The following is a 10,114-nucleotide window of genomic DNA, read 5'->3' as shown; positions in this document are numbered from 1 at the left end:
AAATACAAGTCTAAAGGGAGACATACCTATAGGGGTTTTGAAAGGTTCTATATGCCCGTAAAGGCATCCGATAGGCAACCGACCCGATCTTTCCTATCGGGGTTTCTTGTTGTTTCTAAAATCTTTTGATTTCCCTATTAGAAACTTCTACTTGTCAGCTAGTTTGTGGATGATAAGGAGTTGCTACTTTGTGTGTAACTCCATACTTTTCACTAGGGATGCAACAACTCTTACATTTGCAAAATGTGTTCCACCATCACTAATGATGGCTTTAGGAATGCCAAACCGACGAGAAACTATATTCTTTAATAAAAATACCACGGTCTTATGGTCATTGCTCACGGCAAAGCTAGGGCCTCTATCCATTTAGACCGCGTAATCCACGGCAACTAGAATATAAATATAACCGTGGGAAGCGGGGAAAGGGCCCATGAAATCAATACCCCAAACATCAAAAATTTCTACTATCAAGATTGGATTTAATGGCATCATATTAAAGCCGTGATTAAGCCAAGTTGTTGGCAAAATACCGTCTTACAATACACTTGAGCATCCTTAAAAGGGTAGGCCAATAAAATCCACATTGAAGGACTTTTAGCGGCTGTTTTCATTCATTAAAGTGGCCACCACTCTTTGTCATGGCGAGAGCGATAGAACTTCATTATATTCCCAGGGGAATGCAGCCGAATAATCGATCCGCCGTAATACTTAAAAGGTAGGGCTCATCGGTAGTATAACTTGACTCTGGCCAAGAACTTCTACGTTCATTTCTTGTCCAATTATAAGGCATAACATCAGCGTTAAATAATTTCTGATGTCCATACCCGCGGTGATGAAAAAATAGCATCTGAGATGCTCATCGGGGAAAAGAGTCCGGTATGGACTCGGAATCCCTACTATCGTCATTTTGTAAGTCTAGATAAGTGGTGGCAACTTCGTTTTCGACCCTCTTTTTGTCCTTTATTTCTAATGTGAACTCTTGCGGGAGAAAGAATCCATCGGATTAATCTACGCTTAGCATCCTTCTTTGCAGAAGGTACCTAAAAATTTTGCATAGTCCGTGTAAACTAAAGTTTTAGAACCAACCAAATAAGGAATAAAAACTTATCTAAAAGCGTAAATGGCAGACTAAAATTCTTTTGATAGTTGAATAATTTAAGTTTGAGCATCGTTTAATGTTTTACTAGCATAATAAATACTTGATGGACTTATTATCTAGTTTACGTCCCAAAACGACACCAAGCTGCATAGTCACTAGCATCACCGTGAGTTCGAAGGTTTAGACCAATCGGGGAGGCGTATAATAGGTCGCGATGGTTAGAGCGACTTTAAGGTTTCAAAAGCACATTTTTACAATTAAAATTAAAATCAAATATTGCATCCTTGTGGCCGGGTTAGTTAAAGGCCTAGCTATTTTGAAAAATCTTTAATGAAAGCGCCTATAAAACCACTGCATGGCCTAGAAAGGCTCTAATCTCACGAGACGGTCAGTGGTTTTAGGTAGAATTCGCTATCTTATCTAGTTTGGCTTTATCTCTTGATGCCATCACTAGATACAATATGACCTAGTACTATGCCCTTTTTGACCATGGAATGACACTTTTCCCCGATTTAAAACGAGGCTCTTTTCTTCACACCGTGTCAAGACCTTAGGCGAGGTTAGACAAACGATTCTGTAAAAGAGTCTCCATAGATAGAGAAATCATCCATGAACACTTCCATAAAGCTCTACCATGTCACTAAATATATGAAGCATACATGTTTGGAAGGTACGGGGGCATTACAAAAGGCGAAAAGGCATTAGTTTATAGGCATATGTTAGAAGGGACATGTGAAGGTTATCTTTTCTTGGTCATCAATATCAATAATAATCTGAAAATGGCGGAGTAGCCATCCAGAAAACAATAAAAGGCATGACCCATTAGGCGTTCTAGCATCGATCTATAAATGGTAAAGGGAAAGTGATCCTTTCGGTGGTCATAGCATTTAAGCGTCTGTAATCAATCTGATTCTCCATTTCATAGGACCTTGGTGACAACATAGTCACCGCTTCCGTTCGTACCATGGTAACTCCAGATTTCTTAGGAACTACATGAATGGGACTTACCCATTCACTATCGGAGGGTGGGTATATAATACCCGCATCGAGTAATCGCCAAGACTTCTTCCCTAACCACCTCTTTCATGGCGGGGTTCAAAGCGGCGAGGTTCGCGAGAAGTCTTCGGCGTTATCCTCAAATGGATCGATGAGTGCAAACATTGGGGTCAATTCCTTAATATCGGCTAGGGACCAATAATCGCGGACCGATGTTCCCTAATCACCCTTATTAAACATGTCTCTTCATCCTTGGATTAACGGAAGATATAATTATCGGGTGACTACCATCGGATCAAGTTGAATATATTTTAACTCGGGGGAAGAGGTTTAAGCAGTGTGGGCGGAATGTCCGTTGATGTTTCATAAATTGTCCTTATCTTGCGTAATGAAGACTTGCTGGCGTAGCAAGTCTTAAGTATCGATATATGGAACAAGCCGGCGGGTCTACAAATTGGTGTGGACTCGGGATGGTGTTGACTTCCTCTAAGTAGGAGTCATTTACAAAATCGAAGGTCGAAAGAAAGGAATTTGTACATATTGTTTTTTGCGGAAGCGTGTTGTTAAAATAATCTTGAGCTAAACTCTACGATCATACTAACCTCCCCATCTGGCGAATCGGTAAGCTGTTTCATCATTTTAAAACATTTACCTCGACGGACGATGGCCAAAAGATAAGACATCTTTCCATGGTGACAATTTATAAAAGCGCATTGGCGGTTACCAAGAAGGGCGCCCTAAAATGATGCGGTGCGAGTCATTCTGACTTACACGTATCGAGGATAACAAAATCAAGCGGGGATAGTAGAAATCCACGAACCTTAACAAAACCGTTTTCCACTACACCTTTAGGATCTTTAATTGACACGTCGGCTAATTGCAGCGTTATTTTTGTAGGTTGCATTTCACATAGACCTATTTGTTTATACAAGTATCTGGGAGTAAGTTAACTTCCTTCGCCCAATAAAAAGGCGGTCGTCGTGTGGGAATCTCTAAGGTGCATTTCTGATGGGGCGACCGAGGGTCCTTGTACTTAACAATTCCATTGTTTTCGGATAACGTTAGGAAGCTGTTCAGTTAAAAAGTCTTTAGGTATATTGGTCTTTACGCCTAGTAGTGCACAACTCTTTAGAAACTTAGGCGTGGTTAGGTAGCTTTTAATAGCCGAGAAAGGAAGGTTTATCGTTAGATTCTTGAAAAGCGTTCCTAATTTCCTCAAAAGTTTGTATCCACAGTTAGCATGGCTAATTTTTGAGAGAGCGGTGGTTTTAAGCTCTATATTTAGTGTATGGCTCGACTTGAAGTGTAACCTTGGCTTTGTTTCTTAGGTTTGTGGTTTAAGCTGGGACCTCTACGGTGGTAGGTTCTTGATTTCTATTTAGGTATCTAGGGTTAGATATCCGATTGTAGAATGCTTGATGGGGGTAACTATAGGCGTAATTACTTTGTTATCAACCACTCTTCGAGGCGGAAGTGAGTGATGGCATTTAAGTCACCCTCGATTGTAGTTTTAGGTACTAAATTACCGTTTACCTCAAAGGTGTGTTTCTTTGTTTTAGGGTTTGGTATTGCAAACACTGGAAACCGCCTTTTGGTTGGAGCTTTAACTGGGCTAAAGCTGTTGTATGCCTGATTTATGGATTGTAAAATCATTGGTTTGATTGAGTCATTATGCGGAAAAGTTCTGGTCGCTTATCTTATCTAGTTTGGCTTTATCTACTCTCGATGCCATCACTAGATACAATATGACCTAGTACTATGCCCTTTTGACCATGGAATGACACTTTTCCCAATTTAAAATCGGGCTCTTTTCTTCACACCGCGGTCAAGACCTTTTAGACAAGTTAGACAAACATTCCGGTGAAAAGAGTCTCCATAGATAGAGAAATCATCCATGAACACTTCCATAAAGCTTCTACCATGTCACTAAAATATATGAAGCATACATCGCTGAAGGTACCGTGGGCATTACAAAGCCAAAAGGCATTCGCTTTATAGGCATATGTTCCGGCGGACATGTGAAGGTTGTCTTTTCTTGGTCATCAATATCAATAATAATCTGAAAAATAGCCGAAAGTAGCCATCCGAAAACAATAAAAGGCATGACCAGCCTAGACGCTCTAGCATCTGATCTATAAATGGTAAGGGAAAGTGATCCTTTTCGTCATAGCATTTAAACGCCTCAGAATCAATACTGATTCTCCATTTCATAGGACCTTGAGTGACAACATAGTCACCCTTCCCCGTTACGCACCATGGTAACTCCCATTTCTTAGGAACTACATGAATGGGACTTACCCATTCACTATCGGAGATCAGGTATATAATACCCAAGATCGAGTAATCGCAAAGACTTCTTCCCTAACCACCTCTTTCATGGCAGGGTTCAAAACGCCGAGGTTCATGAGAAGTCTTCGCTAAGTATCCTCCAAATGGATAATGATGAGTGCAAACATTGGGGTCAATTCCCTTTAATATCGGCTAGGGACCAACCAATCGCAGGACCGATGTTCCCTAATCACCCTTATTAAACATGTCTCTTCATCCTTAGTTACCGCAGAGAAGATATAATTATCGGTGACTACCATCCGGATCAAGTTGAATATATTTTAACTCCGGGAAGAGGTTTAAGACCGGGTGTGGACGGAATGTCCGTTGATGTTTCATAAGTGTCCTTATCTTGCGTAATGAAGACTTGCTTAGGTAGCAAGTCTTAAGTAATCGAGATATGGAGCAACCGACGGGTTACAATTAGTGTGGACTCCGGGATGGTGTTGACTTCCTCTAAGTAGGAGTCATTTACAAAAATCGGGGTCCAAAAGAAAGGAATTTGTACATATTGTTTTCGTCGAAACGTGTTGTTAAAATAATCTTGAGCTAAACTCCGATCATGCTAACCTCCCCATCTACGCATCGAATCGGTAATCTGTTTCATCATTTTAAAACATTTACCTCGGCTGCATTGATGGCCAAAAGATAAGGACATCTTTCCATCAGCGACAATTTATAAGCGCATTGGCAGTTGCCAAGAAGGGGCGCCCTAAAATGATCGGGTACAGTCATTAGCTTAATTTCCTATCGAGGATAACAAAATCAGCAGGATAGTAGAAATCCTCGAACCTTAACAAAGCACGCTTTCCACTACACCTTTAGGATACTTAATTGACCCGTCCGCTAATTGCAACGCTATTTTTGTAGGTTGCATTTCCTCAGACCCTATTTGTTTATACAAGTAATCACGGAGTAAGTTAACACTCGCCGTGTCTAATAAAGGCGGTCGTCAGGTGGGAATCTCCTAAGGTGCATTTTACAAGGGGATCGACCGAGGTCCTTGTAATTTAACAATTCCATTGTTTTCGGATAACGTTAGAAACCTGTTTCAGCTTAAAAAGGCGCCTTTAGGTATATTGGTCTTACGCCTAGTAGTGCACAACTCTTTAAGAAACTTAGCGTGGTTAGGTAGCTTTTAATAGCTTCGAAAAAGAAAGGTTTATCGTTAGATTCTTGAAAACGTTCCTAATTTCCTCAAAGTTTGTATCCCCGGTTAGCATGGCTAATTTTTGAGGGAACGGTGGTTTCGCTTATATTTAGTGTATGGCCTGACTTGAAGTGTAACCTTGGCTTTACGTTTCTTAGGTTGTGGTTTAACCGGACCTCTACGGTGGTAGGTTCTTCAGTTTCTATTTCGCATCTAGGTCGATATCCGGTGTAGGAGTAATCGATGGGGTAACTATAGGCATCGCTACTTTGTTATCAACCACTCTTCCGTGAGCGGAGAGTGGTGATGGCATTTAGGTCACCTACGATTGTAGTTTCCGTACTAGAATTACCGCTTACCTCAAAGGTCGGTTTGCTGCTTTAGGGTTTGGTATTGCTTGTCCCGAAACACGCTTTTGGTTGGACTTTTCGCTTGGGCTAACCGCTGTATGCCCCGATTTATGGATTGTAAAAATCTGTTGGTTTGATTGAGTCATTAATGCGGAAAAGTTCTTTGGTAACTTGTATAAAGGCATCGATCACGATCCGCCAGGTGTAGTAGTCACCGTGGTGGTGGACTGAACTATCTCTCGCTTGATTATTTATGGGTGGGTTGTGATAGTTATTATTATTATTAACCTAACGATACCTCTATTGGTATTATAATTATTATAATTATTCCGACCTTGTGCTTGACCTTTTGTCGTGGTTTTTGGTTGTTATAATTATTATAATTCCCTGACCTTGTCCTTGTCCTTGTCACGGGTGGAGCTTGGTTATAATTGTTTGCTTGCCTAACGATTTTGATTATCAGACTCGAGGTGTTACTTGTTGATTATTTCTCCAACCTAAGTTGGGATGTTGTCTCAAGGGGCTAGAATAGGATAGTTATTAATAGAGTAAACATTATCTTGTTCTCGTGGTTGTTGTTCATAAGCTAGAGGACAATAATCGTCGAGTGCTCTGACTCAAACAGAAATTACATGGGTTGGAGTTTACATTCATGACGGGATAGGCTTTGTTGAGCGAAATAGCCTCTACTTTTTAGTTAGAGATCTCGATTAGATTTTTAAGTTCGATCGGTTTCTTCTCAAACATACCGTGACTTTTTACCGCTGAAGAAGAACTAGGCCGAGCGGGGGATATCATCACTACCCCCCCAATTATTATTCCGTTTAGTTTGGTCTTCTAAAAATTTATAAGCCTCCGAGGCTCCTTTACTTAGGAAACTACCCCCATTCATTATGTCAAGGACTTCTTTATGGTGGTGTAGAAGACCTTTGAAAAAGGCAACAACTAACGTGTCTTTAGCTAAGTTATGATGTGGACACTCTATAAGGAGATCGGTGAAACGATTCCACGCCTCAGAAAATGATTCATGAGGATTCTGGCGAAAGAAATGAATCTTGGAAAGCATTTCATCCGTCTTTAGGGGTGGGTAAAAATGTTCCATAAACAGCTGAACAAGTTTAGCCCACGAGTCCATTGCATTAGGCGGGCAAGTTAACCAAAGACCGCCTTTATCGGGCTAATGTGAAAGGGAATACCCTCGTTTAATTTGTTCCGCACCTACCGTAGGATGATGGAATGTTGTAAGGACTTGTTCAATCCCTACGTCTGTGCCGATAAGGTTTTTCATGGTCTAACCCATGAAAAACGGGTAAAAATTAAATATGTTTGGGGATTCAAAAAATCCCCCACCGGTCTCCGCTAGAACGATGCACGATTTAGGGCTATCGCTCAAGGCTTTGTAAAAGTCGGAGAGAGGAGTCTCTCTTTCTTCAGCCATTATGTCAGGTATGGTGTGTGTGATAGTAGTTAGAGGTGTCGTGGGTTGTGTACTAGATAGACTTGTTTGTTGCCGTGTAATTACGTTTGTTGTTTTTGTTCGACCAGACCTTAATCTCATGCAAGACTAAGTTGAGCTTAACTAAACATGCAACACTCCAAACAATTCTGATATACTAGTAGAAAACCTCTAACTGGAAATGCGAGGTATGGAAGAAAGGAATACCTGATTAGCGTCCTTGCTTCGCTTATGAATAGCGTCTTGTGTACGCGTGTTCAGTGTATAGAAGAGATTAGAACACTGAAAAATATGAAAGATCAAAGTTTAAATCAAAACTGTGGAAACCGAAATTTTAATTACCGTCGGGTCAAAGATAGGGCGGCCAAGGCCAGCCCGAAAATTTTTTCAGATTACGGTGTTTTAGGGGCGGTCGCTACCCAAATGGGGCGTGTCGTGCTTTCGATGGGAAGTCGAAGTTCCAGTTTGGTTCGAGCTGGTCGCTACTATGGTATGGTATGCCGCCAGTCGGTTAAACAAAATTCCAAGAACTTAGCTGGTCGCCTCCTCTCCTGGCGCTGGCGCCTCCTTGAAGCTTTTTTCTCGAATTTGTCACGCTTGAAATGGGCAACCACGCGTATGAAACAAACAAGGGTGGGTGGGTTTAATGGGACTTAAAATTGACTACTTCTACTATGAAAACAATGCTAAAGTGTAACTAAGATGGCGGTATGCATTTGATAAATGAAATCGTTATAGTCTACCTACTGAAATGAACGATGAATTCACAAACGTAAGTAAACTAAACTAACTTTCGTGTCTATTATCAAAGCTTCTACTCGATGCGAATTGCACTAAGTGGAGTAGGAAGTTCGTTCCACTCCTAGTTCCCTAGCATGGATTGTTTTCTAAGTCTAAGAAATCTCTCTTAAGTCAATGAGAGCTTTACTAAATGTTATGCTAACAAGACGCCGTTATTTTAAATAACTAGATATAATAAATAACAAGATAAAATATAACTAAAGATAATCTAATGGCTCACGGAAATAATGATTGTTTGACTCTAGATAAAGAAATAGAGGGGAATTAAATCCACCTCGACTCCAACTTAATAACCTAGTATAGATTGTCGTATCTCGATTCTTACGTTTTAATCCAAGCAAGAATTTCTCGAAGTCTAATCCCTAGTGTTCATGGCATTCCTACCGGATACTAACTAGCATGTGAGGTCGCCCACCCATTCTCATGGCTAAAACACGACCTTCTAGAGTGGAATAGATTCTACTACCAAATTCTATACTAACCACTAAGTTTTCATCAAGGCTTCATCAACCCCTCTAATGGAGGTTTAGCCTTGAGTCATCAAACCAACATTTCCCATTGAATCTAAACTAAACATAATGTAAGAAATTGAGATTTACTTAGTTAACAATAATGAATCTAATTTAATGGCTGGAATGGAATAATAACAAGAATTTAATTTAGATCTAGAATGGAAATGACAAAATTCGAAATTGACAACTAACTATTTTATTAATCTAATCAATCAAGAACAATCATTCAAAGATTTAATCTAAAACATGAATTCAAATGGAACTAAAACTTAATCTATTAATAAAACTAGATCTAGAATTCTATATATTAATTTAGGTCTAACTAGCTACCATTAACAAAGAATGAAGCTTTTGTTTTATACATCCAGATCCAAAATCGTGCATGGGCTTGGAGCCATGTTTTGGGGCCGAGAGAATCGTGCCCAAACCCAATCTTTCGGTCCAAAAGGCCTCTTCAGCTGCAGTTTGCTTCAACAGACTTTTCGTCCACTTATGCTCCTCTGATTGGGGCAAGGCTTGGACCATTGGAAAGCTCTTTCCCGAGCCGGTCGTTTTGACATAAGGTAGGCCCAATTCGAGGTCTGAGTCCAAAGATATGGCATTCGGAAGTTCTTACCGACTGTTGCTCCTTTATCTCGCTAAAAATTGTACGGTTCGCATTACATAATGGACTTTGAACCCTGAAATGCATAAAACACGTAATCGGTATTAACTCTTACTTATTATTCACATAATTGGTGGTCCAAGATGATTATTAAGGGGTTAAAACTACAGCTTTTGGGCTCTTATCGGTAAATAGATAAGTGTTGTCCTTATTTTTCGGTGGGGTTTCTCAATGCAGAGTTTTTTGTGGAAAAACACAACGAGAGTTTTATACGAAAAAACGGATTTTACTGAAAGAAGAAAGGGAAGGTTTTTCTTGTAGGGTCATGATAATCGAGAGCCGCTGGTGAGTAGATTTTATCTCTCACGGACTACTATAACGATGTTTTTTTTTCATCAATTTCAAATCTACGGATTTATTATCAAAATATATCAGTTTTATGTTTATTCTTCCTGTTCATTCTATTCTGTGCGTAATTTTTGGACTGTTGTTGAAACTCTTTAGTGCGATACTGTCACCTCCATACTATATCATGGAGGCGTGAGCCCCAAACACCGTCACCTCCTTAATACTTTTGATACTGTGATACTGTGGTTGTGTAGATTTTGTTTTTTGAACTGTTAATTTGTGTATTTGTTGGATGATGTTGGAAATCGAATTTGTTGGTATAGTATAGTGTTGGTTTGAATTGAGGGTGATTGTTGGTGTCGTGAGAGGTGGCTATCGAAGCTTTGAAGAAACTGTTAATGGAGTCGCCGGTCTTGTTTGGGTTGGTTTAACTCTTGTTGTTTTAAATGTGTTGATTGTTGGTTGGTTAT

General features: G+C 40.0%; 1 pseudogene; it reads left to right on the top strand.

The window, feature by feature from the left end:
* Nucleotides 1-6,885: 6,885 nt before the first annotated feature.
* Nucleotides 6,886-6,979, top strand: LOC147496902 (small nucleolar RNA R71; annotated as a pseudogene).
* Nucleotides 6,980-10,114: the final 3,135 nt, after the last annotated feature.

Source organism: Coptis chinensis, chromosome 5, assembly GCF_015680905.1.
Source record: "Coptis chinensis isolate HL-2020 chromosome 5, ASM1568090v1, whole genome shotgun sequence".
In the NCBI taxonomy this organism is placed as follows: domain Eukaryota; kingdom Viridiplantae; phylum Streptophyta; class Magnoliopsida; order Ranunculales; family Ranunculaceae; genus Coptis; species Coptis chinensis.
The sequence above is the reverse complement of the archived record's forward strand: the minus strand, read 5'-3'. Positions and strand labels throughout refer to the sequence as shown.